The sequence below is a fragment of the Phascolarctos cinereus genome, unplaced genomic scaffold (genome assembly GCF_003287225.1).
Source record: "Phascolarctos cinereus isolate Bilbo 61053 unplaced genomic scaffold, phaCin_HiC Scaffold_5;HRSCAF=322, whole genome shotgun sequence".
NCBI classification, from domain to species: Eukaryota; Metazoa; Chordata; class Mammalia; order Diprotodontia; family Phascolarctidae; genus Phascolarctos; species Phascolarctos cinereus.
In genome coordinates, this window is record NW_027555958.1 from 32,587,117 (window position 1) to 32,595,458 (window position 8,342).

Sequence of the window (8,342 nt, forward strand, 5' to 3'; positions counted from 1 at the left end):
GGGAGGAAGGGGGAGAAAAATTTTCAACTCGAAAGCATATGGAAGTGATTGTTGATAAATCAAAATAAATTAATAAAATTAAAAAAAAATATTTATTACCTAACTGGGTGCAGAAGACATTGTGACCATCATTTTCTAGAACCATAGTGATTACTAACGTGGCACGTATGGCAAAATAATGAGTAGGAATCCATATTAGGGATTAGTGGGCTTTCTATAAATAATAACCTGTTAGCAAAGACTGAACTGTGGGGATGCTTTTGCCCCATATAAGATGAAGGCTTCTAAGCAATCACCCTTGATCTAACAAATGACCCATCCTTCTCCCCATAATTCTTGAGCTGTCCTCACTTGTGATTAAAAAAAAAGTTGCCAATTTTGGTTCAAGGTGATTAATGTAAAGGTGCTATTATTAGCATGCAAAAGAACGTTGTAAGCTCTTTGAGGGCAGGGATGCTTTTTGATTCTGTCTTTGTGTCCCCAGAGCCTTGCACAGTGTGGTAGGTAATAAATGCTCAGATTGTTAAGAAGTAATTCCTAATTTAAAAAATAGTTCCCCCTGATTTAATTCTTATTAAATACATGTTTCCTGTATTAGGTTCAGGGGTATTTTCTGGCAAAGATTTGCCAGTTTCATAGTATGATGCCTTTTGTGGAATAAAGACAATCTTGACCAAAGATGTTTTCAAATTGAGAAATGGCACCTAGAATCCCATAGGGGTTACTGATGTAGGGGCTAGATAGTTAGACGTGGAGTCATGAAGACATGGGTTCAAATCTAATCTCTGATACTGAGTATGCAATCATGGGCAAGTCACTAACCTCTCTGAGCTTGTTTCTTTATCTGTAATTTGAGGAGGCTCACAGTTAGGACCTTTGATGGACCCTAAGGTCCCTTTCAGCTCTAGATGTGACCTCCTATGGGTCACTTAACCTCTCAAGGCCTCAGTTTTCCTATCTGTAAAAATGAGGGAGTGGCAATGCATCATCTCTTACCAGGGTGGGGAACCTGTGGCCTCGAAGCCACATGTAGCCTTCTAGGTCCTTAGGTGCAGCCGTTTGACTGAGTCCAACTTTTACAGAACAAACCCTTTTATTAAGGGTATTTGTTCTATGAAATTTGGATTCAGTCACAGGGTTGCACTTGAGGACCTAAAGGACCTAGACCCTTTCCAACTTAATATCTATAAACCTGTGTTTGAGTAGTTGTCAGTGAGGATTTCAGTTTCAGTTGTGTGTTTTTAAAATCCCAGGTCTGACAGGATCAAAAGACTAAAGTCATTGTCTAAGATGTCATAATCCAGCACTCAGTTGCTAAGTTGCTAAAGGTTTTGGGTTAGTCCCAGTGCAGCCACTGAGGGTGGAGGTGGACTGATGAAAACTTGGCCACTAGTAGATCTAGCAGCATGGCTAAAAAACTGACCAAAGAGAAGGTGGATGATACAAACTTGACCGCTAGTAGATCTAGCAGCAGGGCTAAAAACGTGACCAAAGACAAGAAGGTGGCTAATAAAAATCTGGCCTCTAGTGAATCAAGCAACCCTATTAAGAAACTGACCAAAGAGCAGATTGCAGAATTCAGAGAAGCTTTTTCACTATTTGACAAGGATGGAGATGGTTATATAACAACAAAGGAACTGGGAACTATAATGAGGTCACTTGGGCAAACCCCCACAGAAGCTGAATTACAGGAAATAATGAATGAAGTTGATGCTAGTGGTAGTGGCACAATTGACTTTTCAGAATTTCTGAATATGATGGAAAGAAAAATGAAAGACACAGACAGTAAAGAAGACATTCAAGATGCATTCCGTGTGTTTGACAAGAATCGTGATGGTTTTATCAGTGCAGGAGAACTTCGCCACGTGATGACAAACTTTGGAGAGAAGCTAACAGATGAAGAGGTTGAAGAAATGATCAAGGAAGCCGATATAGACGGTGATGGCCAAGTAAACTACGTACAATTTGTTGAAATGATGACAGAAAAGTGAAGACATTGTACAAGACCTGTCTTGTGCAACTTTGTTTGTCTTTTTTTTGTTGGTAACTTCTCTGTAAAAGATTCCATCCCACCTCCCCCAATGCATGTGTAGGAATTAGAACTTCATTCCTCCATGTTTTTCTTTCCTTCTCTGTTATTGTCCAGAAACTTTATTTTGGAAAATTGGTCAAGTAACATGTTACACGCGGCTTACTCTGGATATATCAAAGCCCTTCTGCACTCTAAACTTATATGGAGTAAATGCTATATGGTGACATCCTTCTGTTTACCTTCTCATTTAGGAAAAGTTTCAGGATGAAGACTTACTAGTGTCATTGTTACTGATCTATGTAGATGGGAGACACACGAATGGGGATTTAGAAGCTACAGCTGTGAGTATAGAAATATAGACATGTATGCCCCAACACCAAGGTTACCCCTAAGACCTTGAGATTCTTCCCAGGATGAATAATAGATTAGGGCCAGGGGTGGGGAACCTACAGCCTGGAGGTTCTTGGGTGGCCCTCTGGGTCCTTGGGTGTGGCCTTTTGACTGAGTCCAAGTTTTACAGAACAAATCCTTTTATTAAGGATATTTGTTCTGTGAAGTTTGGATTCAATCAAAGGGCCGCACTTGAGGAACTAGAGGGCGACATGTAGCCTCCAGGCTGCATGTTCCCCACTCCTGGTAGGCTATCAGCGTCACCTTAGATGAGTTTTTGTGGTAAAGTAGGAGCCAGTTAGGTGGTAGCATAGAGGATAGAGGGCCAGCCTTGGAGTCAGGAAGACCTGAGTTCAAATCCTGTCTCAGACACTTCTTCAGCTATGTGGACTCTAGGCAGGTCAATTATCCTCCCCAGCTATAGTTTCCTTCTCTATAGAATGGGGATAATAATAGCACCTATCCCTCATAGGGTCTGGTAAGGATCAAATGAGGTAACATGTGTAAAAGCACTTTGAGAAACTCAGTGTGTTATATAAATGCTAGCTATTGTGATGATGATTATTATGTTGATACAGACTAGAGTAGAGAAGATGTGGTAGGGAGGCTCCGTATCACTGGAAGTATTCAAGCAGAGGTTTAATCACTCATCAAACATTTATGAAAGTAAGTCATGGATATAGAAAAATAAAAGTGAAACAGTCCCTGCCCTCAATGAGCTTATAGTCTAAAGGAGGAGACAACATCTAAGCAGGCAAGCATACGCACAGTATATACCAAATGAATAGAGTAGTTTAGGAGGGAGGGCACTAGCAGCTGGTAGGAGCAGGAAAGGTTTCATGAGGAAGGTGGCACAGGATTTGAGTCTAGAAGGAAGCCAGGGATTCCAAGAAGCAGAGGTGGGATGGGAGTGCATTCCAGGCATGGGGGCTGGCTAAAGCAAAAGCAGAGATGGGAGATGGGGTGTGTGTGTGTGTGTGTGTGTGTGTGTGTGTGTGTGTGTGTGTAACAAGAAGTAGGCCAGTATGACTGGATTGCAGAGTTCAAGGAGGGGAATAAAGTTTAAGAAGACTGGAAAGGTAGGAAGGGGTCAGGTGGTCAAGAGCTTTTAGGATCAAAAAGAGGAGTTTATATTTATTCCTTGAGGCAATAGAGAGCCATTGAGGTTTGTTGGGAAGAAGAGTGGAAGAAGGGAGATTAGAAGTGATGAGGTTATATACTAGGTGTGGGGTAGATGTGTGAATGGAAAAAAAAATGGTTTCTATGAGAGATGTTGTAGAGATAGAAATGATTGAATGTGGGATGTAAGTGAGAATAAGCAGCCAAAGGAGACAATGAGGCTGTCCCCCTGGGTGACTTGAAGGATTGTGGTGCCCTCTGCAGTGATGCAGGCACGGCCACACGAGGCAAGTAGGCACCCAATTCCCCCCCCCCCACCCTTGTCTGTGTGCTGGCTCACTCACCTTAAGCTACATGCAAAACAGCAGGTCTGGGGGGCTTTAGGGGGGAGAGGAATAGCCATGGGCAGCCACATTGCTACAATTCACTCTCAGGGTCTCAGGGGTAACCGCTGATGGGGAAATACAGGTCTATTCTCCAAAATCTGCATTGGGACGCTGCCCATTTACACAGCTCAGTAACAATGATATCATTCACTCTTCATCGTGAAACATTTACTAAATGAGAAGGTAAACACAAGACCATAACAACACAACATTCACTCAAAAGAAGGCAAGAACAAATAATCTAAACACACCAGTCCACCCACAGACATAGGTCCTGCCTGTGGCAGGTGGGCAGGAGGGGAGAGTGCCATTAGTGAGGCATATCCGTACAGAAATCACTGTGTTGGGGGGCAGGTCACAACTCTGGACTGCAGGACTAAATGTCTGTGGCCTTTTCAGGGAATAGTCTGGACCTCACACCACGCCCCCTTCTGAGCCTCTGCGCTCTCCTGGATGGGCAGACAACTGAAGCAGTGGTAAGCTCTTTTAGCACGTGGAGTCTGTACCTTCCCAGTCTGCTCCCTTGAGAAGGCTAGCACAGCATGACACTCTTTCAATAAAAAGCACTTCCCTTTATTCCTAGAATCTTAAAGTTAATCATCTCTCTGTAGGCTTTGAGGGGTTTCCCCTCTCTCTTGAGCAGCTAGCTGCTGTAGTGGTTAGAGTGCTGAGCCTGGAGTCGGGATGACCCGATGCCAAATCTAACCTCAAACACTTATTTGACCTGGACAAGTAATGTAATCATTATCTGCCTCAGTTTCCTCAGCTGTAAAATGGGGATAATAGTATCTTCCTCACAGGATTATTGTGAGATCAAATGAGATGATGTTCACGAAGCACTTAGCATAGTGCCTGGCACATAGTAGGCACTCAGCAAATGCTTGTTCCCTTCCTCTTCACCTCTTAAGCTATAAATGGCTCTAGAGAGCAAGACAGTCCTCCTTCAGCCAGTTTTGTTGCTGTTGTTGTTGTTGTTTGGTTAGGCAATGGGGTTAAGTGACTTGCCCAGGGTCACACAGCTAGTAAGTGTCAAGTGTTTAGTCTGAGGCCGGATTTGAACTCAGGTTCTCCTGACTCCAGGGCCAGTGCTCTGTCTGCAGTGCCACCTAGCTGCCCCTCTCAGCCAGTTCTTTACACAGTATAGGGTGCTTCTTTTACCAATCAGCTCCTCCCATCAAAGCTTTCCTCCAATTGGGTTAGGTCCCCACCACAGATACAAAGCCTTCTTGTACACTCTACTCATCTCCTATCAGCCTTCTCTCAGCTTCTCAGCTCCTTAGACTTCTGCAGTCTGTTTTCTTTAAGCTTCTTCTCAACTACTATTGTTATTTGTCTTGCTATGTCTTCTCAAGCTAACTTCTCATGCTTCTGACTTATTTGGCATCTAACAGTCCAAAACAGGGACTCCTCATGGGTACTGTGATCCATCTCAAACTGAGGTGGAGAAACCAAAAATGCATGTTTCTAATATGACACAGTCATTATATAATAGTCACACAGTCACAAAATAGTTCTGAGATAGAAGCCCTTAAAACAGTGATAGGCAGCAAGGAAGGTACTGATAAGGAGAAATTGATGATGGATGGGGTGGCAGAATTATGAAGACAGTCTACTGGACACAGAAAGAGGCTGCTCCCAACCACACAGTAGGCCAATGTAGAATGTCAATGTCTATACTGGTCCTCCTGTTTTCCCACTTAGATGCCTACATCTTAGGTGATTTCGGCATGCGCCAACCCCCTGTTAAATATATTCATCCAAAAAAGAAAACCCAAACTGGATGCCATATGATCATAATGATGATTCCTACCATTTCCACCAACTTTTGTCCTGTCTTTCATCCCTTTCTCAACCAAGCTCCTTTAAAAAAGCAGTCTATGCTCATTGCCTCTACTTCCTCTTCTCTCACTCTCTTTTTAACCTCCTGCAATCCAAATTCTGACCTCATCAACAATCTTCTACCCACCCAATCTAATCTTCTCAACACCCACCCTCTTTGACCTCTCAGCTTTATTTGACATTATTGACCAACCTCTTCCCCAGATCCCTCTCCTCTTTTTTTTCCTGTCTTGCTCTTGCTACGTAATTGGTCCACGTCCTCTTCTAATCCTTAATAATATCTTCCAAGCCACTCTTGGATTGGATTCTTCACTGAATATAATGTTGAAGCTATCCTATTCATGTCCACCATTCATCTCTCTATTACCTTTGGGGTAACTAACAATTTTAATTCTTCAAAGATTGTAGTTTTCCATGATCCACAGCCACATAGCCTTGACAGAGTGTTGGTATTTATTTTAGACACAGTCCAGGGTTTGAGGAAGAAGTTTGGGAGCATGAAAAATGTACCATGAAATTTCCCAAATGTTACCAAGCCTGCTGTCTATCTCTTATTCAATTCTGGGCTCAGAATTGCCCATCTGCCCTGTCTGTGTAAGATAGGAGTACAAGACAGGAGACCAGTAGGATATGTGGGTTAGACCCGAGGGTCCCTCTGGCTCTAAATCCCATGAACCAATGTATGAATACTTTCTATTAAAAATTGTTATTGATATCTTTTCTTTTATCACCTTCATTTCCAAATATATTTCTCCTTCCTTTCCTCCATAGAGAACCAACCCTTATAAGAAAGGAGAAAAAAATAGCAATTCAGCAGAAGCATGTTAACTATATGGAAATATATGTGACATCCCATGCTTCACCCATAGTTCCCACTTTTGCAAAGAAGAGTGAAAGGTTAAGTTATCTCTTCTTGAAGCCAAACTCGATCGTTATAATTACACAGCATTTAGTTTTGTCATTTTTCTTTCTGTCGACATTGTTGTAATATTGGGTATATTGTTTTCTTGGTTCATCTTTCTTCACTCTGGGCCACTATGATCACAGGATCATATATTTAGAGCTCCAAGCTATCTTAAATGTCATTGAATCCAACCCCGTCATTTTAGAGATAAGGAATCTGAGGCATAGAGAGGTTAAGTGATTTTCCCAGAGTCACACAGCTTGTGTCTGAGGCAGGGTTTGAACTGAGGTCTTCCTGACTCAAAATTCAGCATTATTCATTGCTCCATGATGGCTCAAGCAATGAGCAGACAATGATTTCAATCCTTCAACTTTAGGACTTTGAGCTCAGAGTACTTCTGTTGCTGGGTTCATCTCTGTTCATCCCATGTTTATCTGAATTCTCTGTATTTACCATTTCTTACAGCAGAGGTGACAAACATAAGACCCTGGGGCCCATGAAGCCCTCAATACTCCAGGAACAGATTAAAATGTCACTGGAAAATATTTAACAAAATAAATAAAAATACAATAAAACATGGTAATTTTGTAGTTTTCTAAGTCAGTATGCCATCACAGGGATCTTTATGTGTGATTTAGTGGCCCCATTCTATTTGAGTTTGACATGCCTGTTTTACGTGTCCATCACATTACTTATTTGATTAGTCATTCCCCAATTGCTGGGAACCCCTTTTGTTTCCAGTGCTTTGCTACCACAAAACGTGCTGCTATAAATATTTTAGTGTATATGAAGCTTTCTTTCTCTCTTTGACGTCCTTGGGGTCTAATACATCAGTATTTTCAAAGGACAGATAGAAAACAGCTCCAAAGCATGCAACAATCTTATTCATTTGTATCAGGAAGGAAAGATTAACCAACAAATCCCTTTTGTCCATGGTTATATATGGATGTGTCCTGGCTCCCAGCCTGTGGCACCAGAAGTCAACCAGGAAGAGCAAGCATGCAGAGACACCAGTAAGGCCTCCCTTGATCTCCCAAGATCTCTTAAAGATTCCTGTCTGGGTCCCTGCATTATACTATTAGATATTCACTCTTTGGTTCTTGAAATGTGTTCATTCTTCCAGAAGCAATTAAAATGATGAAGCCATTAATCTAGTAGTAGGATCAGCGTGGAATAGAATCAGTTCAAGAGTTTGAAGAGAACCTGAAAGTTCTCTTGGATATAAGCCACAGGATTGGGGTAGGCCCAAGAGGAGAGAGCAGGAGTGCCAGAGATGAGCTTTGCTGACTTCATAGCTTTGCCTAAGGCTGTTCTTGGAACCTAGGCAACAGATATTTTATCTGGGCATGCACAGACAGTTTAGTCCTGCCTGGGAGGCAGGAGACATGGGTTCTTATTCCAGCTCTCTTAATCTGCTGTCTAATCTTTGAACCCTCACCCTCAATGGGCCTCATTATCCTATAAGACAAGGAGGTATCCAAGCTCTCTTCTAGTTCTAATGTTTACAAGAACATGGATTTAAGAGCTGGAAGTGACCTTAGATGTTTTCTCATTTAACCGCATTTTACATATCAGCAAACTGAGGCCTCAGGGTGATGGGTGATTTGACCAGGGTCACACAGCTAGAAAGTGGCAGAGTCTGGATTTGAATCCAGGTCCTTTGACTCCAAAT

At 42.2% G+C, this 8,342-nt stretch overlaps 1 pseudogene; it reads left to right on the forward strand.

Annotated features, from left to right (window-relative positions):
• Positions 1 to 1,321: 1,321 nt before the first annotated feature.
• Positions 1,322 to 2,067, forward strand: LOC110192254 (neo-calmodulin pseudogene; annotated as a pseudogene).
• The last annotated feature ends 6,275 nt before the right edge of the window (positions 2,068 to 8,342 follow it).